Here is a 27,950-nt window from a genome sequence, read left to right on the forward strand (position 1 = left end):
TGAATCATTGTGCCATCTTTCTCTATTTTTCATTTAAATGCATTGTGTTTAGTGGTTCCTCTGGACATAACAAGCTTTCCACGATAGTAAGAAAATAACTCTTGTAATGACAATAACAAACCATGGCAGAGTTTAAACCTATGAAATTTGTTCAAATATACTGCAGTGAGCTGTACTCCCTGAACTGGGACACATGGTTTTCCATGGGCACCAGCCCATTTATGACTCATGAGACAATAATGGAGCATTGTTGAAAGCTTTGGGAACATGAGAAATTCCTCATTGCCCAGCATGGGTAATGCCGGAGTTACATTTTTTTTTTCCAGAAATGAAATCACATGGTTTTGGCCCAGGTCTGAGCTACTGAGCCCAAATACTATCATGGGTACTGCTCCCTTAGTTATGTCTCCTTTCTCCAAGCAGACGTTATCTGCACCTTCCAAGTATGAGGACCGTATGTCTCACCTGCACTAACAAAGGAGGCAGGAACTTCAGCAAGAATTTCCAGAGGAGATGCACGCCTTGACAAGATGATTGATCTTACAGGCCATCATGGATTGGTAAAAGAGGCAAGCTTCCTTAGAGAACTCTAGTCATAAGGTGATATGACAGTAATCAGGAAGTCTGACTTGTGGAGATGGGAAAGGTTGGCTCAGAATTGGGAGGGAAGAAAAAATAAACAGAACTGGCAGACAGCAGCCCATCAGGAAAGCATGGATGGAATGTAGAGAGAAGGACGTCCGGCAGCTGGGCTGCACTCGATGATGGGCACATGGTATCTCCTTACCAAAGGAGAAGCAGCCAAATGTGTACAGATGAAGACCAATCCAGAGGCCAGCGCCATGAATGGAAGGGCCCCAGGTCCTTGGCGGGGTCTGGACCTGAACTGAGGGAAGCTGTTCCCAGACATCTCGTCACATATGTTCCAGCCAAAATGGAACAACACTAGCTATTCTCCACATTTGACATTCCATTTCCTGACTCTGTGCAGAATGTATGCCCTCTTTATTCCCAATAGCATCACTTTCCTTCAAGCTCAGGTATCATCTCCTCCAGAAAGCATTGCCTGATCGCTACAGTTATTGCTGGTTTCCTGTAATGTAATTCCTGTAAAAGGAATGAGCATGGGATTTGGAGTCTTAGCTCTGCTCCTTACTCTTATATGAGACCTTGGGAAAGTAACTTCAATGACCTTTCCTCAAATTATCTTGCATTTGCCTGCTGCCTCCTTCCCCCATCCCAGGATAACTAAGTTCCTTGACAACAGGTTCCATTTTGATAACTCTAACAGAGTGCCTTGATCATTTTGGGGGACGCCATCCCTGTGATTCCATCGGTGCAGGGAACTCCCCACAAGGCATCTCCTATTCTGCAACCTATGATCCTAAATATAGAACCGGACAGAACCTCAGAGACCATTTAGCCCAACCCCTTCATTTAACAGATAAGCAAACTGAGGCCTGGGGAGGTTAAGTGACTTGTCCAAGGTCACAGAGGTAGGCGTCAAAGGCAGGATTTTAACCCAGGTCCTCTGACCTTACTGAGGGTCAGTGTTCTTTTTACTCTATCATGTTGATAGTCTTAGGGAGTTACTGGGTCACTGAAGGGTTAGGACACAGCCAGGCTGTCTTGGAGGCAAGAGTTGAACACAGGTCTCCTTGACTTCAAAGCCAGCTCTCTTGTCCACTACACCAAGCTTTCTCTTCCCTTAAACATTGTGGATATTAAAGAAACACCTGTTGGGTTTAATTTAATTAAATTACATCTTCTAGCCAGTCTCAAGGAACGTATACATATTCAGAGCAGTAAAGGAGTAGTAGGCAGCAGATTATGGAAGTTTCTTTATCCTATATTTGCATCCAGATTGAAAAAGCTCAGGAACTGGATTTCAGGGTTGTTTAGAAGTGGGCAGGGAAAAAGGCATACCTTGATCCTGAGGAATAGATTGCAGTTTTCTTAGGAGAAGGGACCCTCTGCTACTTACCTTTGTATCCACCTCATCATTTAGCCACCACATCCCCTTACAGATGACAGGTTTTTGATAAATGTTTACTAAATTTGACTAATTTAGAAGGGCAAAAGTTGAGTGATTTTTGCACACTAGTATTCAATTATAAGTTTCATAGGAGTTAGAGCTAAAAAGAAATCTTAGACCTCACCTAGACCAACTATCCCATTTTACAGATTAGGAAAGTCAAGTTCAGAAAAAGGAAGTAATTTGACTATGTTCATTCAGGTAGTGAGTAGCAGGGCCTAGATTTGAACCCAGTTCTTCTGACTCCTTATTAGGTACCATCTCATGAAATCCTCCAGAGTTCATAGCCCTTCATAAACCTGTCTGTTCTCCCAACCACCTTTCTAGCCTTCTTACACCTTACTCCTCCCATTGTCCCAAGCCCCTTACTCTGTGATCCCAGGACACTGGCCTCCATGCTGTTCTTCGCAAAGGACACTCTATCTTCTGACTCCCGATTTTCACTGGCTATGCCCCATGCCTGGAAATCCCTCCTTCCTCCTCTCATCTTCCTCTCAGCTTCTCCGGCTTCCTCCAAATCTCAGCTAAAATCTCATCTTCTGTAAGAAGCTTCCCCCTATTCCCCTTAATGCTAACGTCTTCTCTCTCCAGATTATCTCCAACTTATCCTGTCTATATCTTGTTCACACATAGTTGTTTGCATGTTGTCTTTCCCATTAGACTGTGAGCTCCTTGAGGGCAGGGACTATTTTTTGCCTTTCTTTGCACCCTCTGTACTAAGCACAGTACCTGGCACATAGTAGGTGCTTAATAAATGCTTGTTGACTGACAGACGATGGCTACCAATTCAATAAGCTTTTATTAAGCACCTACTATGTGCCAGACACAGGGAGATTACAAAGATAAAAATGAAATTGTCTCTGCTCTCAATAATAATGGCCGTAATAACTGGCATTTTTATAGCACTTTAAGGTTTGCAAAACCACTTTACAACAATCCTCTATGATAGGTGCTAATCCCCTTTTAATTATTCCCATTTTATATTATTCCCATTTTACAGATAAAGAAGCTGTCAACTGGGAGAGATTAGGTGAATTGCCCAGGGTCACCCAGCTATCAAGTGTCAGAGACAGGCTATGAATTCAGGTGTTCCTGACCACAAGTTCAGTGCTCTATCATCTCTACCAAGCTGCCTTAATGAGTCCACATTCAATTGGTGGAATAAAACATACATAGATAAATAGATACAAAGTAATTTGAAGAGGGAAAGAACATTCACAATTGAGAAGGATCAGGGGAGAAAAAAAGCCCCCTGTAGGAGGCTGCCCCTGAGATGAGTCTTAAAGGAAGTCAGGGATTCTAAGAAATGGAGATGAGGAAGGCACATATTTTAAGCATGGAGAGACAGCCTGTCTATCGAACCCAGAGATGGAATACTTTTTTACGCTAAATTTTACATCTAAAACAGCCTTGCAAATAGTTTTCATCAGGCCTGAACAAATTCTACTTTGGACTTTTTTTTTAATCAAGGTCACATGTTCTTTGTTTCTAATCCCTATAATCCTCTTATTCCTTTATGTGTCTGGTTAGCAATATCTGTTGGAGCCCGAGAGCAAGGTCACTAAGTACAGCCCTCATGAGTACCAGTGAGCTCTGATCTGTTCCACAGCTAGACTCCAAACCCTCAGTCTCAAAGAGATGTCTCAAAAGCCTGTGCTGTGGGTCACAGGGCAGGGGCAGGGCCAAGGAGTGTGGGTGGAGAGGCTGAAGCACAGCCCCAGTCCTGGAACAACCCATTCCAGTGCCTGCCCTGTGCAATGAGAGTGGGTCAGTAGCATCATCTCAGCAGACAGAGGACAGCACATACTGTTCCTTCTTCTTGCTAGGTCAGGAGCAAATACAGACCTCATATCGTAAAATCATAGGATTTAGATCTGGAAGGGGCCCTAGAGACCAACAAGTCCAAACCCCCTCCTCCCACCCTCGCCTACAAGAAATGGTCTGACAAACACAGATTCCCATGAAAACCAAACAAAATGTGAATATTCATTTGAGTCCCACAGCCTGCCTGTCATCATGCTGCAATTCTAAGAGGGCCTGTTTATTTCTGTTCATTGTTGGGTCCTGTCAGAATTTTTGTGGCTCACGACAGGCAGTCAGTGCAGTATGGTACCATGCAAAGGGCACCGACTCTCGTCACAGGACCTGGGTTCAAATCCCAGCTTTGCTATCAAATGGCTGTATGACTTTGAGCAAATTACTTCTCCTCTCTGGGTCTCAATTTACCCAGTTATAAAAATGGTGTATGACTTTTTTTTTTTAAAGAAGAGCAACACACATTTTTTTTTCCTCTTAGATACAAGTAATGTTTTCCAAATTGAAATTACAAAATCTCCTTTCAGGGAATTTTAAATGCTATTGAAACATTCAAGTCCTTCAGGGGACTCCCAGAGTTGTCACTGGGAGCAAGCGTAGTAAAAGGCAGTCTGATATGATGCTGTAAGGCAATGGGGCCTGACCCAATCCATGTTGCCAGGTCATGAGAGTTCCTCAGATCCAGAGCACCTTTTAGAGCCTCTGCGATACACTCATCTCCCTCTCACCTGTGCAGAGCCTACCCCTCTTTAACACCGATCTTAAGCCTCATCTCCCCCTGGGAGCACTTCTAGACTATTCCTACATTGTTCTTTGCCTCTTCTGAGTTTAGGCAGCAGGATGCTGGACCACGAGACCAAAGACCTAAGTCTGAATTCCTGTTCTGGCACTTGCTGGATGCATGCCTTCAGGAAAAGCATTTTAATGGGTAGTCCTCAGTTTCCTCATCTATATAATGAGGATGTTAATGCTAACATTTATTAGCCTCTCTTGATTGTTGTAGGTAAAGTGCTATACAATGCAGAGGTCCTGTTGGACTATACAAATTTTCCTTATGATAGTTCTGAGAGGTAAGTGGTGCCAGTATTTTTATCCTTCTTTTAAAGATGAGGAAATCAAGTCTGAAAGAGGTATAGTGACTTGCCCAAGGCCTCCCAACTACAAAGTAGCAGAGCCAATATTCAAGTCCAGATTTCCTTTCTCCAAGTCTACCTCTAGGGATAGGGATGGGGACTGGACCTGTGATTTCACTGTTAGAGAGAACTCCTGGATAAGGAACTCCCTCTACCAGAGAAAGAGTGGCATCTTCCTTGAACTCAGTCTTACAAAGTTGCCTAGAGTGCTGAGAAGTAATGTGATTTGTCCAGGGTTATATAGCCAGCATGTATCAGAGACAGAACTAAACCTAAGTGGAGGAGGAGGAAGAGAAAGAAGAGGAGAAGGAGGAAGAAGAGAAGAAGGAAAAAGAGGAGGAGGTAGAGGAGGAAAAGGAGAAAGAGGAAGAGAAGAAGGAAGAAGAGAAATAAGAGGAAGAGGAAAAGATGGAAGAAGAGAAAGAGGAAGGGAAGTAGGAAGAGAAGGAACAAGAAGGAGGAGGAGAAAGAGAAAAGATAGGATAGGAGGAGGAGAAAGAAAAAGTGAAAGAGGAAAAGAAGAGGAAGAAGAAAGAAGAAAAAGAAGAGGAGGAGGAAAAGGAGGAGAAAAAGAAAGAGGAGGAGGAAGAGAAGGAACAAGAAGGAGGAGAAGAAAGAACAGGAGGAAGAGGAAAAGATAGAAGAAAAAAGAAGAGGAGGAGAAAAAAGATGATATTAATGATAATGATAATGATGATGATGATGATGATGTTGGCAAATTGTAAACTTTTGTATATCTGCAAGAGGAAAGCATATCAACACCTACTATGGAACAACAATAATAATAGCAACAACAGATAGGAACAACAAGATAGAGGACTAGACATTTTGCCCAATCTTCATGACCTCTTTCCAAAATAAGCTTTATGTACAAAAGATAAAGCAATTTCAGCTACTTCCATAGTTTAAGACATTAAGAACTCTCACGAGGTAACAATCCTATGAACTAACAGCCAAGAAGGCTAATCACCACTCCACAATCCCTAATGCACTCAGCACCATGCCCCCTCCACCACATACAACACTACAACAGCAGGGCTACACAAGCTGACCCATGGGCTTGCAACACAACTCAACTTCACACCCCCTCTCCTCTCAGTACTACAGAAAACCAAAATGTAGAAGCATGTCCTGGCTGGGACAACAGTGCCACAGTGTTCTGTGTTGCAATAGAGCTCAGCTAGAAGTCTAAGGAACAGAGAGAGCTAGGGCAGGACACATGTGTATAGCTATGTGACACTCTACTAAGCCTGAGGGAAAGAACCAAGTATACAGATGAAGCCAGTTGTGTCTCCCCAGAAGTCACTTGGGGCAGAGACTGAGACTGGAAAAATTTGAATTGCCAAACATAGGAAAAGGCTGAGAGCACTTTGAGGTCTAGACTCTAGGGAAACCACAATCAAATAGAAAGGAGTCAGAAAATGAACAATAGGGCTAATATGGGGAAGGGGGGTAAAATGATCAAAGATCTCAAGAGGAAGAAAATTCAGTCAAAGATCATGAGCATAAGCAGATAATACGAAAAACTGCACAGAATTCCTGAACACAGAAAACAATACCAATCCAAAGGATGAAACAGATCACCTCCAGAAGAAGGAAAACAAAAACAAAAATTAAAAAACCCTCTGCTGTTAACTATAAAAAACATAGTGGTTAAATGTTAAAATTCCAATGACAAACAACAAATTCTGCCAACTAAAGAGGAGAAAGCCCAAATAAAAAGGAAAAAAAAATTTGAATAGCACAAGATTATTCTGTACCCACCAAAAAACACAGGAGAAAATGGAATGTGTTCCAAAGAGCAAAGGAGTTCAAGATACAATACCACGGTGATCCACTCTACAAATCTGAGCCTACCCATTAAAGAAAAAAGAGATGGATATTTGATTAAAAAAAAAAAGAGGTGCTCAAAGCATTTCTAGAAAGAAAACCAGATCTGAACAAATTATTGCCTTTGCAAGAACTCCAAACAACAAAAATACAAGATAAACAAATATGGCAACTAAAGACAATAATAACAAAATAACAACAAAGAGACCATTAAGAGATTTCTTTCTAAAAGGATATAAGAAGACAAGGGTGAAATCAGAAGTCTAATAGAAGTGATGGTACAGAAATAGGCCTGAAATATCATAAACTAAATTTTACAACACCACGCCAAGGTGAATCAATATTTTTGAGGAGCTAAATTATAGAATGGGAGAGCACATAAAAGGGAGAAAAGAAAAGAAGATAGAAGGGAATATGTAATGTACTCTAATCAAGTCAAAGGTTAAAAATTAAGGAAAAAATAACTCCTCTAGTCTCTCAGGAACGAAAGTCTATAGAAGAATGGGTAAAAAGGCAAAGAGAGAATTGAAATGGTAGGAGTGGGGGAGAAGGGAGGAGGAGAGAGGGAAAAGGAAGAAGGAAATCTTATTTCACTGGTAGGAGGGGATACCACTGATGAATGCTCCCTGGAGGAACAGATACTTTATAAACAGAAAGGGAGACCCTACCCTGAGCATAATCTGCAGAGATTTGGAGCTTAGAGAAGAAGAATCAGAATACCTGAGGCAACTGACCACCAGGAGAGGGGGAGACTCCATCCAGTGAGGAGATTTCATAACAAATGAGGGGGAGAAATGACCCAGGGTGAAGGGCAAGAGCCAGTAATGACATGCGCAATTAGAGACATAGGAAGAATGTATGGGGCAATATCCTGTCACTTGTAAGAATAGAGAGAATAATAAAAGAAAAAAAAACAAAAAATATAAAGATAGGTAAAGAGAAGATAAAACTGTCCCTATTGGCTGACAATATGATGGTGTACTTAGAAAATCCTAAGGCGTCAAAAAAGATCCTAATTGAGACAATAGCATCAGTAAAGTTGTAGGCTACAAAATAAGCCCTCAAAAATCAACGGCATTTCTGTACAATAATAATAAAATCCAATAGGCAATAAGAGAAAGGGAAATCCCATTCTAAATAACTGTAAATCAATGGGGACCAATCTAATGTAAAATATCTATATGTATTCAATTACAAAGTGTTCCTTAAAGGAATAAAAAATGACTTAAATAGCTGAAAGTTAATTTTGGAAATATTGTCATTTTTATTATATTGGCATGACAATACTTCCAAAATTAACTTTCAGTTTTAGTGCTATACCTAATCAAATTATCAAATGGATACTTAATGAAATTTGAAAAAAATAATGTTTGTTTGGAAAAATAAAAGACCTAGAATATCAAGAGAAATAATGAAAAGATGTAAAGATAAAGAGGGTATAGCACTTTCAGACCTCAAACTATATTATGAAACAGCAGTCATCAAAAACATCTGGTATTGGTTAAAGAATATTGGTAAAATTAGATCAATGGAATGGACTAGACAAGGGAGAATCAGAAACAATGGGACTCAATAACCCAGTGTTTAATAAACCAGAAAAAATAAATTATTTAGGAAACAACTCCCTACTTGATAAATACTACTGTAAAAACTGGAAAGCAATCTGGCAGAAACTAAACTTCAAACCACACTTTTCACTAAATTCCGCAATACTTGATAAATACTACTGTAAAAATTAGAAAGCAATCTGGCAGAAATTAAACTTCACACAACACTTTTCACTAAATTCCACAATACATTCTAAATAGATAAGTGACCTTCGTTATGAATATCATACGCTTAAAGAAGAAAAGAAACAGGTCATATGCTTCTCACACTATGGGTAGGAGATGTATTCTTAACCAATTAAGGAACAGAAGCAATTACAGAAGATAAAATAGATAAATTTCATTAAGTAAAACTTAAAAGCTTCTGCACAAACAAAGTAAGTGCACCTAGGATAAGAAGGGAAGCAGAAAAATAAGAAGGGGAAAAAAAACCTGCATCAAATTTCTTAGGCAAAGTTTTGGTATCCAAGATATATATAGATATAGATATGTATAGATATAAATATACACCCACACATTTAACAGATGTATATACATATATGTGTGTGTATGTATATGTATATATATATATATACATATATATATGTATAAAATCAAAAGCCTCTCCTCAATAGATGTGTTCAGAGGATATGAAAAAAATAGTTCATAGAAAACAAACAGTTCTCAAAAAAACAAACTACTTATAACCATATGAAAGCATGCTTTAAATCACTAATAATAAGACAAATGTGAATTAAAACAACCCTGAGTTTTTGCCTCATACCCTATCAATTGACAAAGATGAAAAAAGATGGTAAAATTATAGTCAATGTTGTAGGGGCTATGGGATGACAGGCACACTAGTGCATTGTTGGTGGAGCTGTGGATCAGGACAACCATTTTAGAAAGCAATTTGGAATTATACAAATAATGTAACTAAAATGTCCATATCCTTTGGTTCAGAGATCTTTATTAGGTTTATACCACAAGGGGGCAATTAATAAGAAGAAAACACCAATATAGAAATAGATGCCCCTCAATTGGGGAAAAATATGTGAATGTAATGGAATGTTGCTGAACTCTAAGAAATGACAAATGTGATAAATACAAAGAAGTGGGGAAAGATTTGCATAAACTGGTACAGAGTGAAGTAAGCAGAGACAAGAAAACAACATACATAATGACTACAACAATTAATTATGCCCAAAGAATCATCAAACTGCCTATATATACCCTTTGACCCAGCAATACCACTATTAGGTCTATTTCAAAAGATGATTAGGGAAAAATGAAAAGAAGCTATATGTTCCAAAATGTTTATAGCAGCTCTCTTTGTGGTGGCAAAGAACTGGAAATTGTGGGGATTCCCATCGATTAGGGAATAGTGAACAAGTTGGTGGTATATGATTGTGATGGAATACTACTGTGCTATAAGAAATGATGGGCTTAATGATCTTGGAAACTTGGAAAGACTTGTATGAAATAATGAAGAGCAAAATGAGCAGAGCCAAGAGAATAGTATATAGTAACAGCAATATTGTTTTAAGAATGACTTTGAGCAAATATGTCATTTTGACTATTATAAATACCCAAATTAACTACAAAGACTATATTAAGGAAGATGCTATCTGTATCCAGAGAAAGAACTGATAAATAAAAGTAGGTATAGAATGATTCTACATATATATAAATTTGTGTCTAACGGTATCTCTCTCTATGGTGGGGAAGAAGGAGGGAAGCAAAAAAGGAAAAAATTTTGCATAATAACTTTATTACATATTTAAATGGGATAGCAAGTTGTACATAATAGATTTGAAGTTTCATGTGCAATTTTTTATTATACTATGTTATGCTTGCTTTTTTCCATAAATTATACACAAAATAAAGAAAAATTTTCTTCTTTTACTTCTTTGTTGTTAAAAATACTATTAGTTATATGGGATGGCTTTCTGGAAGGAGCAGAGGAAGAGATATGGGGGAAATTATGATGATGTAAGAAGATGAAAGATATCAATAAAACTCATTTTAAAAAAAACATTAAGAGATATTTCTATAGCGTTCTAAAGTTAATGAAGAATTTTCCTCACAATAACCCAATGAGTTAGGTAGTATAAAATGAAGGACGAGGATGAGGATGCAATGGGATCTGCACCTGTAGGGAAAGTACCCACATGGTTGAAATGACAGATCCATCAAAGTTTAAAAGTATCCAAAATCCAAAAGATCTCTGATGTTGCCTTATGAGGAGACCTTCTCTACTGATGCAGATATAAAACCTAAACAGAAGAAATTTTATAGAAGGGAGTGGCATGGTTTTTCCAAGATTACACAGCTAGAAAAGGCAAAGTCAAGATTCAAGCACAAGTTTCCCAATTTCAAGTCCACAACCATACATCTATTGTATGCTTGAAAAAGGATAAACTGTCCACCATTGTGTTTCTGTAGTAGAAAGGGACATCAGCATCTATTTCTCATTTCAAGTACATTAAGACTACCCAGGGACAACAGGACTTCTGAATAAAAAGAAGGAAGAACAGAGAAGCAACAAATCATGTGGAACTTAAAAGGATCATCCATCCTTCAATAAGGACCATGGAAACTTCGAGCGAATGATGTAAGAGAATCTAATGAGGCCACTTTCCTTAGAAGTGCCTTATGAGTAGAGGTCTTCCACTGAAGCCCTCCTCCAATGCTTTCAAGAAAAGTGGAGAGGAGTCTGGATTCTCGGACATTATGCCAGGAAAACACAAGCTCTAGCCAGTCCTAACTAACAGTAAACCATGTCTATTGTTCCAGGGCCAGCCTAGTTGAGCATGGAAAGGCTCATCAACAGAGGACTGGCCTCCATGAAATTAACTTTTGGTGACAGGAGCTCAAGAAACCATCTCCCTTAAGGGTGCAGGTATTGTATCTGCATTGATAAAGGAGGTTGCCACACAAAACAATAATAAAAAGTCTTTGGGAATTTCAAAGAACTGAAGAAGGAGGTTTGGGTTTTTTTTCACAATACTATTAAATTTAGATGGACCTTTTGTCTCATCCCATGTGGGTACTCCCTCTACAGATCTAGATCACATCTTGTCCCATCCTCAACCTATGCAATTTTTGCCTATCACTTTCCATCAATCCTCCATAGAGGATACACCCACTGAGGCAGCTAGATGGCACAGACAGTAGTTAAAGCACTGGACTTTGAATTGGGAAGACATGGGGTCAAACTCTGTCTTAAACACCTAGTAGCTTTGTGACCCTAGGCAAGTTGTTTTACTTCTTCCCTACTCAGTTTCTTCATCTGTGAATGGGAATAGTAATAGTACCTACTTCACAGAATGGTTTGTGAGGGTCAAATAAGATAACATGTAAAACACTTTGAAAATCTTAAAGCACTATATAAATGCTTAATTACACAGCATAATGGCTGTCTTCCATGGGTTTCCACCTTTTAATCTCTTGAACACTATGAGAGTAACAGTATCAGTTTGCCACCATCACAGAGTGCCTAGCACAGTGTTCAGATGAAAAGAGGATTTCCTATAGACAGTAATGTCTTCCAAACATTCTTATTTGCACATTGTATTGTACTAACTGCATCAAGCCCCAGAATACTGTAAGCCTCCTTAGTGAATTCTGCAGCCACTCAAAAAAAAAAAAAAAAACAGAATAATGCAGAGTGCTGGATCTACAGTCAGAAGACATGGAATGTGAGCTCTTCAAAAACAGGGATCATGTTTTTGCCGTTCTTCGCATCCTCAGTGTTTAGCCCAATGCCTGGTACAAAGCAGGCCCTTAATAAATGCTTATTGCCTAGATGACTGATGACACCACCTGTGTTAGTTCAGATCAGTCACTTCATAAGTTTCATTCTCTGCTGGTCTAAAAGACCTCCTCTCGGTGTCCTGTTGTTTAGTCGTTTTTCAGTCATGTCTGACCCTTCGTGACCCCATTTGGGGTTTTCTTGGCAAAGATACTGGAGTGGTTTGCCATTTCCTTCTCCTGATCATTTTATGGGTGAGGAAACTGAGGCAAACAGAGTTAAGTGACTTGCCCTGAGTCACACAGCTAGTAAGTGTCTGAGGTCAGAGTTGAACTCTTCCTGATTCCAGGCTCAGAGCTCTATCCAGTGTGCCACCCAGCTTCCCTCAGAGACCTGCCTAACTCTAAATCTAGGATCCTATCCATGACCTAAAAGAGATGAGTCTAACAATGCATAAACAAAAACCAAATGGATGAGCAATACTTATTGCCCATGTACTATTTTTATATGACCTATATATTATCCAATGGTGACTGCAAAAGAAGCAGAATAAAGGATGTTAATAATAACTAAATAATAATCACTACCTTTATATAGCATTTGCTATGTACCAGGCCCTGTGCTAAGTGTTTTATAATTATTATTATCTCATTTGATCCTCATAACAACCCTAGGAGGTAGGTGCTATTATCATCCCCATTTTACAGATGAGGAAACTGAGGCAAACACAGATTAAGTGACTTGCCCAGGGTTATACAGCTAGTCTATGTCTGAGCCCAGATTTGGACTCAGGTCTCCTGACTTTAAGCCAGCACTTTATCCATGTGACCCATGAAATTACGTTTCTTTTTGTTTTCTTGGTTTTGGAGGCATGCTAAAACCATTTTCTTTATTTGCTTTTCTTTCTTTCTTTTTGCGAGGCAATTGGGGTTAAATGACTTGCTCAGGGTCACACAGCTAGTAAGTATCAAGTGTGCGAGGTTGGATTTAAACTCAGATCTTCCTGACTCTGGGGCCAGAGCTGTATTCACTGCGTCACCTACCTGCCCCCTTTATTTGCTTTTCTAAGGAGAACCTATAAGCCCCCTACCATTCAGCTGCAATTTCATTTTGGCTTCTGGTTTCATTTAGCAAGAATGTCATAATTGAGATTATTTTAGTTTCTCCAATTATTATGGGCATGCACAAGACATTGCATTAGGATATGTTATAAACTAGGAGGGTCTTTAAAAACCACTGAGTCCAGCACCTTCATTTTATAGATAAGGAAACAGTCACAGGCAGGTGAAATGACTTGCCCAGGATCACACAACTAGTAAGGGTCTCAAATAGGTTTTAAACCCGGTTCTTCCTGGCTCAAAGTAGGGTACTCTACTATGTCATTTGTGTTTTTATCTTTTTTAAAGTAAATATTTATTGAATACTCAATCATAAAGAACATTATTTTTATTCATCAAAAAACTAATGAAACTAAACAACTAAACTTACCTTTAAATAAATAGATTTTTGAAATGAGATACAAAATACAACTGAGATGTTAATAATTGCTATAATAATAATAGCTAATATTTATATAGCATTGCAAGTTTTCAAAGTGCTTTACAAATGTTGTCTCATTGGATCCTCACAAACAACCTAGGAGGTAGGTCCTGTTATTATTCCCATTGTATAGATAAGAAAACTGAGACTGAGTGAAGTGAAGTGATTTGCCCAGAGTAATACAACTAGTTAGTATCTGGGACTGGATTTGAACTTAGGTATCCTTGACTCCAGGTCCAACAGACTGTCCATCATGCCACATAGCAGCACATTAGGGTATGCCTGGGCCTGCCTATGCCAGTAATACGTCCACTTGTAGGGAACTGGACAAAGATCTTCCGTTTGGAGTCCCACTCACTGCATGACTGTTCATAGATAATCAGAAACACATATCACTGGAAAAGGAGGTGGGCCGGTCACATACCAATAAAAAAGGAAAACAAATGGAGAGCCTGAACACTGCCTTCATACCCATGACATCTTAAAATACCCAGAAGAAGCTTCTTGCTTATTGGAGATTCTCTATGAAGGATTTATATGAGGGCATTAACAAGAAAGGTAGAGGATAAGAAGGTATAGTCGGTTGCAATCCATATTGCTAACATGAGTGCCCCCATTGATAAGATCACAGATCTCTGAAGCCCTCAAATATGCCAGTGCAACATTCAGGCTGCCCAGTGGTCATCACCCATTCTTGCTATATGAGTAGTCCATTTCTTTTCCCCATTATTCACGTCCTTGCCATTTCTGTCATGTTGTTGTTCAGTCATTTTCAGTCATGTTGGACTCTTCTTGACCCAATTTGAGGTTTTCTTAGCAGAGATACTAGAATCGTTTGTCATTTCATTTTTCCAGCTCATTTTACAGATGAGGAACTGAAGTAAACAAGGTTAAGTGGCTTGTTCAGGTCTTAGTAAGTGTCAAGGTCAGATTTGAATTCACAAAAATGAGTCTTCCTGACTCCAGGCCTGGCACTCTATCCACTGTGTCATCTAGCTGCCCCCACCTATCATACTTCACCCCCAAATTATTGTTGGTAATATGATACACTGCAGCGTACTTAAAGCCACCATGTGTCTTTCCATTGCCCCTCAAGTCACCACAATCTTGATTCCATCAGTTGCAGCCAAATAGCTCTGCCAGGAGAATGTTCCTGTTTTATGAGATGGCCTTTGGTGGCCAGGAGCAACTTGTGGTAACTGAAAGTACTCCACATTGTTCTAAATACAATCCAGATCACTTTCTGCCTCCAGTTGAGTTGTGTCCTGCTTGTCCATCTGAAGTGCCTATGCATGATACATAAATCAGAGAGAAAAGTCTGTGGTCTACCACATCTTATCATCTTGGCATTATGCACTCTTTATCCACTTGGTTTTTCCTGTGTGACTTGTGAGGTTATATCCTCTTTTGAATGCACATGGACTTCATCGAAGAGGTCTAGTTTCATTCTAAGCCTTCACTGGCAAGACATGAAAATAATTATAATAAAATAATATAGAATTTATATTTTAATTAATTTTTGTCTTCTTTTTAAAAAGGTCTAATGCCTTTTGTTTTAATGCAACAAATATTTCCCAACAAAGTCTCAAACAAACCCATTTATAAAATATCTTCCTCCATAAACCAGTTTATCAAGAATTAAAGGAAAGGAGAGAATGAGTCTTTTAAATTTGGTGGTATTTTAATATATTTTTAAAGGGCGTGCTAAAAGATAGTCATGTGTAGATTGCATAACCATAGTCTGCCTAGAGTCAATGAGGGTGTGGATGACTGGGCTGAAGCCCACATCTGTGAGGCATCATGCCAGACAGATGGAAAAGAGACTTTGTAGCCACAGCTGTCACCTTTGGCTCCAAGGGCAAATATGGACCTCCACACCTCAAGTCCAAAATAGAAGGCTCATTGTAAATAACTGGATTGAGAGTATCTCTAGCAAATTCATTAGGCATTTCTCCCCATACTCTTATCTGGCCTTTCCAAGCCTGTCTGGCTCACAGTGCCTCTGGAATTTTGCCAAGACATACAGGTAAGCTGGTTATCAGTCAGCCATAGGACCATACACTCATGCACACACGTCTACACATACCCATGCACAAATATACAGAGTCCTCCTCTCCTAGAATCCTACAACCTCAAAGTTGGAAGGGGCCATGGAGGTCATCCGGTCCAACACCTGCACCTGAACAGAAATCCCCTCTGTCACCTTCTGAAAAGCCATCATTCACCTCCATTCGAAGAATTCTAGTGAGAGAAGAAAATAATATTTCTTAAGGTAATCTACTCTACTTTTTTTTTCTTTTTTTATTTATTTTTTATTTTTTTATTAATCCACTCTACTTTTGAATAACTCCGATTTTTAGAAAGCTTTGTATTTTTGCCACAGTCAATCCTAAACCTGCCTCTCCAAAACCTCTATTATCTATTGCTCCCAGTTCTGCCCTCTGAGATCAAGTAGAACAAATCAAACCCAAGTTCAATCAATCAACTAGTTATTAAGCACCTGCTATGTGTCAGACACTAAGAATATAAGCAGAAAGTGCTTATTTTTTTTACTCGCAAAAAGCTTACATCCTAATGGTGGAGCAAGTATATAGATAAATATATACAAGATAAATCTAAGGGAAATAAACACAATGTATACAAAGTAGTTAAATATAAGGTAATTTGGGAGGAGGCAAAAGGGGTAGGGGGATCAGGATAGACTTTATGATGCTTGAGCTAGGTCTTAAAGGAAGAGAGGGCTTTTATGATTCAGAGGAGAGGAGTGAGTGAATTGCAGGAATGTGGGATGGTCAAAGCAAGAGCATGGATACAATAATAAGGTTTCATGTGTAAGGAACAGGAAGGAGGGCAGTTTGGCCAGACTGAGGAATGAGAGGAGGAAAAATGCTCACTGGGACTGGAAAGATAGATTAGGGCCAAGTTGTATAGGGTTTTAAAAGCTAAACATAGAAGTTTTCATTGCATCCCAGAGGTAATAGGAAGCCCCTGGAGTTGACTGAGCAGGGGAGTCGGAATTGTGTTCAGTGGAAATCACTTTGGCAGCAGTGTGTAGGATGGACAAGCATGGTGGGACCATTGAGGAAGGCAGACCAATTCAGAGGCTGTTGTAATAATCTAGGCAAGGGATGGTGACGTTTCTAAACTAATATGGTGCCTGTGTGAGAGGAGAAAAGGGGTAGAGTATGAAAGGTGGAGAAACAGCAAGATTTGTCAACTGATTGGTTACATGTGGTAAAAATGAGCAGTTGAGGACAATGCCAAGTTTACAAACTTGAGACATTAGAATGATGATGGTGATTTCAACAACGATGGAAAAGTTTGGAAGAACTTAAGAATTGGGGGGGTAGATATCATTTCAATTTTGGACATGGGTTTGAGATGTCTGCGAGACATCCAGTTTAAGATATGTAAATTGGTTTATGCGGGCTGATGCTTAAGGGAGAGATTGAGGCCAGAAAGACAGACAGATAGACAGGAGTGAATGAAGTTACCAGGAGAGACAGTGTAGAAGGAGAAGAGATGAGGAACTAGGACAGATCCTTGGGAAATATCCAGTTAGGGAACATGATAGAGATAATGAGGCAACAAATGAGACTGAGAAGGAGTGAACATATAGGTAGCAGGAGAAACAGGAGAGAATAGAGTCACAAAAACCCAGAGGAATGGATGAGGAATGGATGGCCAACAGCTTAAATGCAGCAGATGGGTCAACAAGGATGAGGACTAAGAGTTTTGCAGAAAGCAATTGCAGTTGCGTAATGAAGTCAGAAACCAACTTACAAAGAGTTAAGGAGGAAGAGGAGAAAAGGTGGAAGCAGTGAATGAAGACAGCTTTTTCAATGAGCTTAGCTTTAAAAAACAAAAAAATAGGAGGGCAGCTAGGTGGCGCAGTGGATAGAACACCAGCCCTGGATTCAGAAGGACCTGAGTTCAAATCCGGCCTCAGACCAAACACTTGACACTTACTAGTTGTGTGACCCTGGGCAAGTCATAACCCCATTGCCTAGCCAAAAAAAAAAAAAAAAAAGAGGAGACATGTAGGACGACAGTGAGGTCTGTGAAGGCATCCTAAAAATGGGGAACACTTACCTCGGCCACAGATGAGGTGCTTGAGGAGGCACTCCCCATATGATGGTGGCTGGGGGTGTGTGTGAATGATGTTTAAACTCTATTGTACACTGAATTGAAATTCACCTATTGTTTTGACTATAAAAATGGCTGTAGATTGTCTTAGAATGATTACTCATAATTCTCACTGTAGACACCACCCTTTAAGAGATCAATTCCTAATGTGTATTGTAATTAACCCAATCTTTACTGGAGCCGTTGAATAAATCTTATATTCTCTTTCAGGTTTTTTCCTTTTACCTCTCTGACTTCTCAGTATCCTTTGCTGTATCTTCATCCAAGTAACACTCACTACACATGGGTGTCCCCCAGGGCTCTGTCCTGAGCTCTCTTCTCTTTTCCCTCTATGCTGTTTCACTTGGTGATCTCGTTAGATCTCACAGATTCAATCATCATCTTGAAGCTGATGATTCTCAAGCCAACTTAGCCAGCCCTGTCTTCCCTGTTGACCTCCAGACTTGAATCTGTAACTGCCTATTGGACATCTCCAGCTGGATGTCCTGTAGACATCTCAGACTTGACTTTCCTAACCTGAGCTCCCTCCCCTTCCCTAACTTCCCTATTACTCTTGAAGGTACCACCATCTTATAAGATGCTTAGGCTCACAGCCTAGGTGTGATTACCAACTCCTCATTTTCTCTTAGCCTTCATAGCCAATCTGTTGCCAAGGCCTGTCAATTTTGCCTTTATAACATCTCTGGCATATACCTCTTTCTCTCCTCTGACACTACCACAATACTGACGCAGGCCCTCATCCCCTTACCCTTGAATTATTGAAATGACCTTCTGGTTGGACTGCTTGTCACCAGTCTCTCAACACTCCAATTCAGACTCCCTCGGGTATCAAAGCAATCTTCTGAAAGCACAGGTATGACCATGACATTCCCCTACTCAATAAACTCTAATGGCTTCCTATCACCTCCAGGATCAAACACAAAATCATTGCATGGCTTTGGTGCTCAAAGCCCTTCCTAGCCTGTCCCCTCCACCTAATTTCCAGTCCTCTTTCTCCTTACACCTCCCAAAGGCATCTTTTCAATGCATTTAGGTGTAACAATGCCATAATTGGGGCAACAATCCCCATTTCTACTGAGCTTCACAAAGTACTTTCCTCATTAAAACCCAATGCAGTAGATAGAATGATGATTATTTTTGTTTTCTTATTTTACTGATAAGAGACCTGTGTCTCAGAGAAGTTCCATGAGTTGCCTATGATCACACCACACAAGCCCACCCTTCCTTTCAACATAATCATCCAACATTTCTGTGCTCCACTTCATCTAGCGGGCTGACTGGATCAGAGTGCAGACAATAATAATAACAAAAACAATAATAATAATAGCTCAGTACATACAGTACCTTCCTTTCTCTCTGTTCTAACAGCCAAGCTCTGAGTACATGCCTTCAACTCCAGCGCTGTCTGGCAGACTCCTTGCCCCTAGCTTCTTGCATTTACCACAACTCCCTCTGACTTGCTCTTACATCATACCATTGCTCTTACGAGCTCTGGAGCGAAATAAGCAGAATAAGAACAACATATACAATGGTATAAATGAAAACAACATTAATGGCAGACAAACTCTGATGAATTACAGTAATCCACTTCACTACCAGAACACACTTCCCTTCTCTCATAGAAAGGTGGGGGACCACACACAGGTGCAGAATGCTGAATACACTATCAGGCATGATCACTGTGTCTGTTGATTCCTTTGTTGTTTTGTTACATAGAAGGGTTCAGTAGTCTCTCTGGAGGAGGGACAGGAAAGGGGGTGAACTACAGGAAATGAATACAAAACTTTTTTAACTTTTAAAAAATATTTATTTTTAACATTCCTTTCTTTTTAAATTTTGAGTTCCAAATTCTCTCCCTCCCTCCCAGACCTCCCCACCCACTGAGAAGGAAGGTAATATGATATCAATTATTCATGTGAAATCATGCAAAACATATGTCTATATTAGCTATATTGCAAAAAGAGGCAAAATATAATTAAAGTGAGAAAATTATACTTCAATTTGCAAATTCAAATTTCATCAGTTTCCTCTCTGGAGGTGGATAGTATTTTTTCATCATATGTACTTTTGAAGTGTCTTGGGTCATCATATTGATCAAAGTAGCCAAGTCTTTCACAGTTGAACATTACAACGTTGCTAGAACTATGCATAGTGATTTCCCAGTTCTCACTTCATTTTGCATCGGTTAATTTTATTTCATTTCATTTTATTTTATTTTGGTGAGGCAGTTGCGATTAAATGACTTGCCCAGAGTTATACAGCTAGGGAGTGTTACGTATCTGACGCCAGATTTGAATTCAGGTCCTGCTGACTCCAGGGCCGGTGCTCTATCTACTGCACCACCTAGCTGCCCCTGCATCAGTTCATAAAGGTAGGTCTTGCCATGTTTTTCTGAAAGCATCCTGCTCATCAATTATTATAGCAGAATAGTATTCCATTATAATAATATACCATAACTTGTTCAACCATTTTCCAATTGATGGGCATCCCCTCAATTTCCAATTCTTTGCCTCCAAAAAAAAGTTAATATAAATATTTTTGTACCTATGAATCCTTTTCATTTTATTGTACCTCTTTCAGATACAGACCTAGCAGTGGTATTGCAGTGTCAGAGGGTATGCATAGTTTTATAGCCCCTTGGGCATAGTACCAAATTGTTCTTCAGAATGGCTGGACCAGTTTACTACTATAACAATTCATTAGTATACCTATTTTCTCTCATCCCTTCCAGGATTTGTCAGTTTTGATAGTTGTGAGGTAGTATCTCAAAGCAATTTTAATTTGCATTTCTCTAAACAATAGTGATTTAGAGCATTTTTTCATATGACTATAAATAGCTTTGATTTCTTCTCCTAAAAATTGCCTATTCATATCCTTTGACCATTTATCAAGTGGGAAATGGCTCTTATTTTTTTTAATAAATCTGACTCAATTCTCTACATATTTGAGAAATATCATAGAAATATCACAGAAACTTGCTGTAAAATTTTTAATATTAATTCATTTTCTATGGTACCTTTTAGCAAAATGTAGTTTCCCTGTTTATCTCTTTTAATTAGGTCTACTTTTGCTTTGGCTTTTTCTAAGATCATGATTACTATGCCTGCCTTTTTTACTTCAGCTGAAGCATAAGAAATTCTGCTCCAGCCCTTTATGTTAACTCTGTATGTGTCTTTCTGTTTCAAGAGTGTCTCTTGTAAGAACGTTGCACACAATAACAGCCACATTGTGTGATGACTAATATTGATAAACTTAACCCTTCCTGGCAATACAAGGATCTAAGACATCTCCAGAGGCCTTGTGATGGAAAATGCTATCCACACCCAAAGAAAGAACTATGGAAGCCAAATTGTTATTTTTTTTCTCTTCTGTTGAGTTTTGTTTCCTCTTTCTGATGGTTCCTCCTATTGGTTTTAATTTCTACCTACAACATCACTAATGTGAAAATGTGTTTGATATGAATGTAAATGTATAGCCTATATCAGATTGTGCACCATCTTGGGGAGGGTGGTGGGGAGAAAGGGGGAGAAAAGTTTAAAACTCAAAAGCATATGGAAGTGATTATTGATAAATCAAAATAAATTAATAAAAAAAAGAGTGTCTCTTGTAAACAACATACAGTTGGATTCTGGTTTCTAATCCATTCTGCTATCTGCTTCTGTCTTATGAGTGAACCTATCCCATTCACATTCACAGCCATGATTACTATGTGTTTCCCTCCACCCCGTTTTCTTCTGTTTATTCTTCTCTCTCTTTTTATCTTGTCCCTCCCCAAAAGTCTATTTTGATTTTAAGCACTACTTCCCTTAATCTACCTGCATTTTTGTCATCCCCCTTTCTTTTATGTCCTTCCCCTCCTTCCCCTATTGATTAAGATAGATTTCTATACACAGCTGAGTGTGTGTGTATGTATATTCTTCCCTCTTTGAACCAATTCTGATGAGTGAGGTTCAAGCATTGTCCATCACCCCAATCCATTTCCCCTCCATTGTAAAAGCTGTTCCTTGAACCTCTCTCTTATGTGAGAAGAATTTCCCCATTCTACCTCTCCCTTTCCCCTCCTCCCAGTATATTCCTTTTTTTTACACCTTGATTTTTTTGGAGGTCATTCCAACATAATTAACTCACACTCGTGCCCTCTGTCTATGTAAATTCCTTGTAACTGTCCTAATAATGATAAAGTTCTTAGGAATTACATATATCTTCTTCCAATATAGAAGTTTAAACAGTTTAACCTTATCAAGTCCTATGTGATTTCTCTTTCATGTTTACTTTTTTATGCTTCTCTTAAGTCTTGTGTTTAGATGTCAAATTTTCTATTTAGCTTTGGTCTTTTCATCAGAAATCCCTGAAAGTCCTATATTTCATTAAATATTCATTTCCCCTTGAAAGATTATACTCAGGTTTGCTAGGTAGGTTTGCTAGGTAGGTTGTACTCAGTTGTAATCCCAGCTCCTTTGCATTCTGGAATATCATATTCCAAGCCCTCCACTCTTTAAACATGAAAACTGCTGACTGTGGCTCCATGATATTTGAATTGTTTCATTCTGGCTTCTTTCAATATTTTCTCCTTTATCTAGGAACTCTGGAATTTGTCATATCATATTCCTGGAAGTTTTATTGTTTGGATCTCTTTTAAGAGGTGATCTACGGATTCTTTCAATTTTGATGTTATCTTCTGGATCTAAGATATTGCAGTGACTTTCTGGTAATCTAATAATTCTTAAATTATCTCTCCTCAATCTATTTTCCAGATCAGTTGTTTTTCCAATGACATATTTCACAATTTTCTTCTTTTCTTTCATTCTTTTGACTTCATTTTATTGTTTCTTGATATCTCATGTAGTCATTAGCTTCCATTTGCCCAAATCTAATTTTTAAGGAATTATTTTCTTCAGTGAGATTTTGTAGTTATTTTTCCATTTGTCCAATTCTCCTTTTTAGGGAGTTCTTTTCTTCAGTGAATTTTTGTGGGTTTTTTTTAAGGTGTTACCTTCTTCAGGATTTTTTGTACCTCTTTTACCAAGTGGTTAGATTTCTTTTCATAATTTTCTTGCATCACTCTCATTTATTTTCTCAATTTTTCCTCTGCCACTCTTATCTCTTTCTTGAACTCTTCTAGTATTTCTTGTTGGGCTTGTTTCCAATTAGGTTTTTCGTTGAATTTTTGCTTGTAGCTGTTTTCATGTTATTGTCTTCTGAGTTTCTGTATTGGTCTTCCCTTCCACTGTCCAGCTTTTTATATAGTCAAGTTCTTCTTGTTGTTGTTGTTTTGTTATTTTTTCTAGCCTATTTCTTCACTTTGAACTTTATGTTAAAGTTGGACTCTGCTCACCAGTGAATGGGGAGCCACTGTCCCAAGCTTCAGGCATTTTTTGTGTTGCTATAACCCAAGCTAATTCTGGGGGTCTGCAAGTTTTTCAGGGAGAAGTGTGGTCACTGCTCTCCTGGTCTGTGCAATGGTCGTTGTCCAGGAAGGACCCCTGCTTCAAACACTAGCACACCTCTTGGCCCTGGAACTATGATCAGATCACCTGCTGTCCTGCAGCCACCTTGCTGGCACCCCTCTCTACCTTGGAACCATGACCCCGAACTGTACATTGGCAATAAATCACCAATCAGCACCAGTTGTACCCAGCAACACATCCACTGTAATCTCTTTCCAGCCATCTGTCTGACCACCTTCCTGTCTCTAGGCTGAGAGCTCCCAAAGCTGTTGTTGCCCCCTGTCTGTCACTGTCGCCCCGCGTGCACGCACTCTGGACAAGCCTCCACCTCAGTGTCTCAGACCTCTCCTGCCAACCTCTTAAATTTCCTGAGGTCAGAAAAATGTCTCGCCCTGACCTTTTGTTGGCTGTGCCACTCCAAAATTTGATTCAAAGGGTCATTTTAAAGTTGCTTGGAGGGGAATGTTGAAAGACTTCAGCTGGGTTGCTGCCTCTAATCACCATCTTAGCTCTGCCTCTGACTATAAAACTTTAAAAAGAAAAAAAAGAAAATTTCTTCTATCCAGTCACTATGACCATGTTACCATGTTTGTTTGTTTGTTTCCCCACCTACACACTCTTGCCAATAGTATGATGACTCTTTCTCGTAGAGAAAGAATGTCCAAGAAGAACTTGGTCACAGTTAACGCCTCATTACCGAGATTGAAAGATGGCACCTCTATTCTAGTATTGACAATGTCTGCCTAGGCAAGATATAAATAACCCCAGTGATACCACAAATGAGATTTTATCGTGGCATCTTCACATCTCTCCTATGGACTGGAAACTTGCTTTGCCTTGGATACTTAGTCTACTAACACGACTTTAATGAGTAACTGATTCACTTCAAGTTTTATAGTACCTGGAATACAAAAAGGGAAAGAGAGGAAGGAGAGGAAGAGACAGAGACAGAGACAATAAGAGAGACAGAGAGAACTGAGAGGGTCACAGAAAAACTAGCTGGAGCCAGAGACAGTAGCTACTTTGCCTGAGAAGCTAGTCTGGAGCCAGAGTGTACCTGACCCTCTAGAGAAGCATATATCAGAGAACAAAGATTCTCAGGGAAGAAGGTAACTACACAGACCCAGACAGAGGCAGTAAAGGAGTAGGGAGGAGCTCCTAGGTTCAGCTGAAGGTGTTTCCAGGCTACTGGAGAAATTTCTGAACTGAGCCTCTTGGACCAGAGGAAAAATTACTGAGTATACCAAGCTCCCAGGTCATACCTCTTGAACAAAAGGAAGGAGTTTCTAGACTAAATGGGTGACAAAGCCAAAAAGCATTGAAGAACAGAGTCTTGACATAGCAGGGCACACGTTACCCTTCACTGACATTGAGTTGTGTGGATTTCATAACCCCCTGGCCAGGAACTGTGTCTTCTCTGTCCCTCCCAAATGTGTTCTGCTTCAACCTCACAAGGTAACACTCAAGGCATTAAAGACTGTATGAGGCCCTGGGGACAATGGAGGCTCTCCAAAGAAGGAAGATTTGTTTTGAATGTTCATGGATCTAAAGCTTTCTCTGTTCAATGTATTGGTAGCCTTGCATGAAAGCTAAAGGCCCTTTAATCTTTGATCTTTTCTACAGAGACCTAGACATGAGCTATGTACTGGTACTCGCAGGTGAAACCTTGGGAGAGGACACAAGCCAAAGAAAAAGACTTGAAGGAAACTCCTTCCAAGGTGAACCCAGTTTCTATAAATCCAGAGCTTTGCTGAGATGTGGGGTTACACTTGCCTCATATTTACTCAGTAACTTGAAATTTCATATCTCTGGACCTCAGTTTTCTCATTTAAAAACAGGATAAATAATACCTATGTTTACTAATGATCTGGAACGTGTCACCTTTTCAGAGCCTCCATTTCCTCACCTGTAAAATGGGCATGATACTTGCTTTTGCTGCCCCATAAAGTTGTTGTAAAGAAAGTGATTATAAACCTTAAAGCACCACAAAAATGTGAACCATCTTCACTACCCATCTCACAGGGTTGTTGTGATGAAAGCATTTTTTAAACCTTAGAACTTTTTATAAAAGTGACCTGTCATTTTTATTACTTATTATTATTACTATTATTTATTATTATCATTTTATTATTGGGTTACTACTGTTGCCAAAAACTTCCTGACCAAGCATTTAGTGATGAGTTTCTCTGTATTTAGGTAGGGTGGTCCTTCATCAACCAAGATGAAACCAGAAACCTTTCCAGATGTGAAATTTGAGGAAGTGGTGATTGACAAAATGAGGAGGAAGAAAAGGAGTAAGATAAATAATAGGTGAAAATGAGGTGGAGGAAAAGGAAGAGGAAGAAGAGTAGGAAGAAAAATGAAGATGGAAGGAGAAGAGATTTAGGGAAAACTGGTGGAGATAGAAAAGGAAAAAGAGATGATGAAGGAAAATGAGAAGGAAATGACAGAGAAGGAGGATGTGAAGGAAGACAAGGAAGTAAACATGAAGAAGGCAAACAATAAGAATTACATTGGAGGTAAAGCCAGAAGTAGAAATGATGAGACTGATAGACACAGAACAATGAATAAGGGAACAAGCCTAAGTGAGAAGTTACCAAGTAAGTGAGAAAGTAAGAAGTAAGTGAGTCCTTTTGTACTGTTGGTTCAAAGGAGATTGAAGTTCATTGAGTCCTATAATTTACATTTAGATCACAGGATTTAGAGGTGAAAAAAACTCTTAGAGGACATTTAACATGCCCTCATTTCCTCATTTTAGAGACAAGGACATGGCAGCCTTAAGAAGAGAAGTGATGGGGGGGCAGAGCCAAGATGGCAGAGGGAAAGCAGGCGCTCGCTTGAGCTCTCCCCCAAACCCCTCCAAATGCCTGCAAAATGGCTCTAAACAAATTCTAGAGCAGCAGAACCCACAAAAAGACAGAGTGAAACAAATTTCCAGCCCAAGACAACCTGGAAAGTCGGTATAAAAAGTCTGTTGTGCCAGGCTAGGAGAGGAGCGCAGTTCAGCATGGGTGCGCAGGCAAAGACCAGCTCAACAAACCTGAAACAGGCCTTAGGGGACTGAATCACAGGCAGTTGTGGCGGTTTCCACACTTCTCAACTCACAAACTCCAAAGACAACTTAGAAGGTCAGTAGGAAAGGTCTGTGACTGCAGTGAGAGAGAAGCTAAGTCCCAGACCCAGTCCCGGGGGCAGCCCCAGGGTGTCAGCTGCTTCTGGAGCTCTGGGCCCTCAAACTGAGAGGGAATTGAGTGACCTATCAGAGGGGGATTGCAGGGATCTCTTTGCTGGTGCGGGGCAGGAATCTCTTGTTTTGTGCATGCTTCGATCTGGATCACAGTTCTGGGTGGCAGTCCTGTGGCAAGGAGGAGCGTTGGCGTAGTGGAGCGTGTAGTGGCAGTGGAGAAGAAAGCCTCCTCACAGTTCCAAGACAGAAAACAGTGCTTGTGGTCACTCATAGAACAGAAGACAGGCCAGGAAAGGAGTAAATGCCTCACCCTTGATCGCATCACCTTGGAAGAATGGAAAATTTACAGGTCACTAGAAGTATCTCTGAAAACAGCTACACAAAACCCCCAAAGCTTGGGACAGTACATTATCCACACTGGAAGCAGACCCCTACCTTAACAAAGAGTTTAAAAGTTAAGTAATTGACTGATAACATGAGCAAACTGCGTAAAAAAAGTCAGACAACAGAATCTTTCTTCGATGACAAAGAAGATCAAAACATACAACCAAAAGAAGATAACAAAGTCAAAGCTCCTACATCCAAAGCCTCCAAGAAAAATATGAATTGGTCCCAAGCCATGGAAGAGCTCAAAAAGGATTTTGAGAAGCAAGTAAGACAAGTAGAGGAAAAACTGAGAAGAGAAATGAGAGTGATGCAAGAAAATCATGAAAAACAATTCAGCAGCTTGCTAAAGGAGACCTCAAAAAATACTGAAGAAAATAACACCTTAAAAAATAGCCTAACCCAAATGGCAAAAGAGGTCCAAAAAGCCAATGAGGAGAAGAATGCCTTAAAAAGCAGAATTGGCCAAATGGAAAAGAAAGTCCGAAAGCTCACTGAAGAAAATACTTCCTCAAAAATTAGAATGGAGCAAATGGAAGCTAGTGACTTTATGAGAAATCAAGACATTGTAAAACAAAACCAAAAGAATGAAAAAATAGAAGACAATGTGAAATATCTCACTGGAAAAACAACCTACCTGGAAAATAGATCCAGGAGAGGTCATTTAAAACTTATTGGACTATCTGAAAGCCATGACCAAAAAAAGACCCTACACATCATCTTTTAAGAAATTATCAAGGAAAACTGCCTTGATATTCTCAAACCAGAGAGTAAAATAGAAATTGAAAGGATCCACAGATCACCTCCTGAAAGAGATCCCCAAAGGAAAACACCAAGGAATATTGTAGCCAAATTCCAGAGTTCCTAGGTCAAGGAGAAAATATTGCAAGCAGCCAGAAAGAAACAATTCAAGTATTGTGGAAACACAATCAGGATAACACAAGATTTAGCATTCACTAACTTCTACATTAAGGGACTGGAAGGCTTGGAATACAATATTCCAGAGGTTAAAGGAGAAAGGGAAAAATTATATGGATAGATAGATAAATAGATAGATAGATAGATAGATAGATAGATAGATAGATAGATAGATA

This window comes from Vombatus ursinus, unplaced genomic scaffold, assembly GCF_900497805.2.
Source record: "Vombatus ursinus unplaced genomic scaffold, bare-nosed wombat genome assembly UNPS02014863.1, whole genome shotgun sequence".
Lineage (NCBI taxonomy): Eukaryota > Metazoa > Chordata > Mammalia > Diprotodontia > Vombatidae > Vombatus > Vombatus ursinus.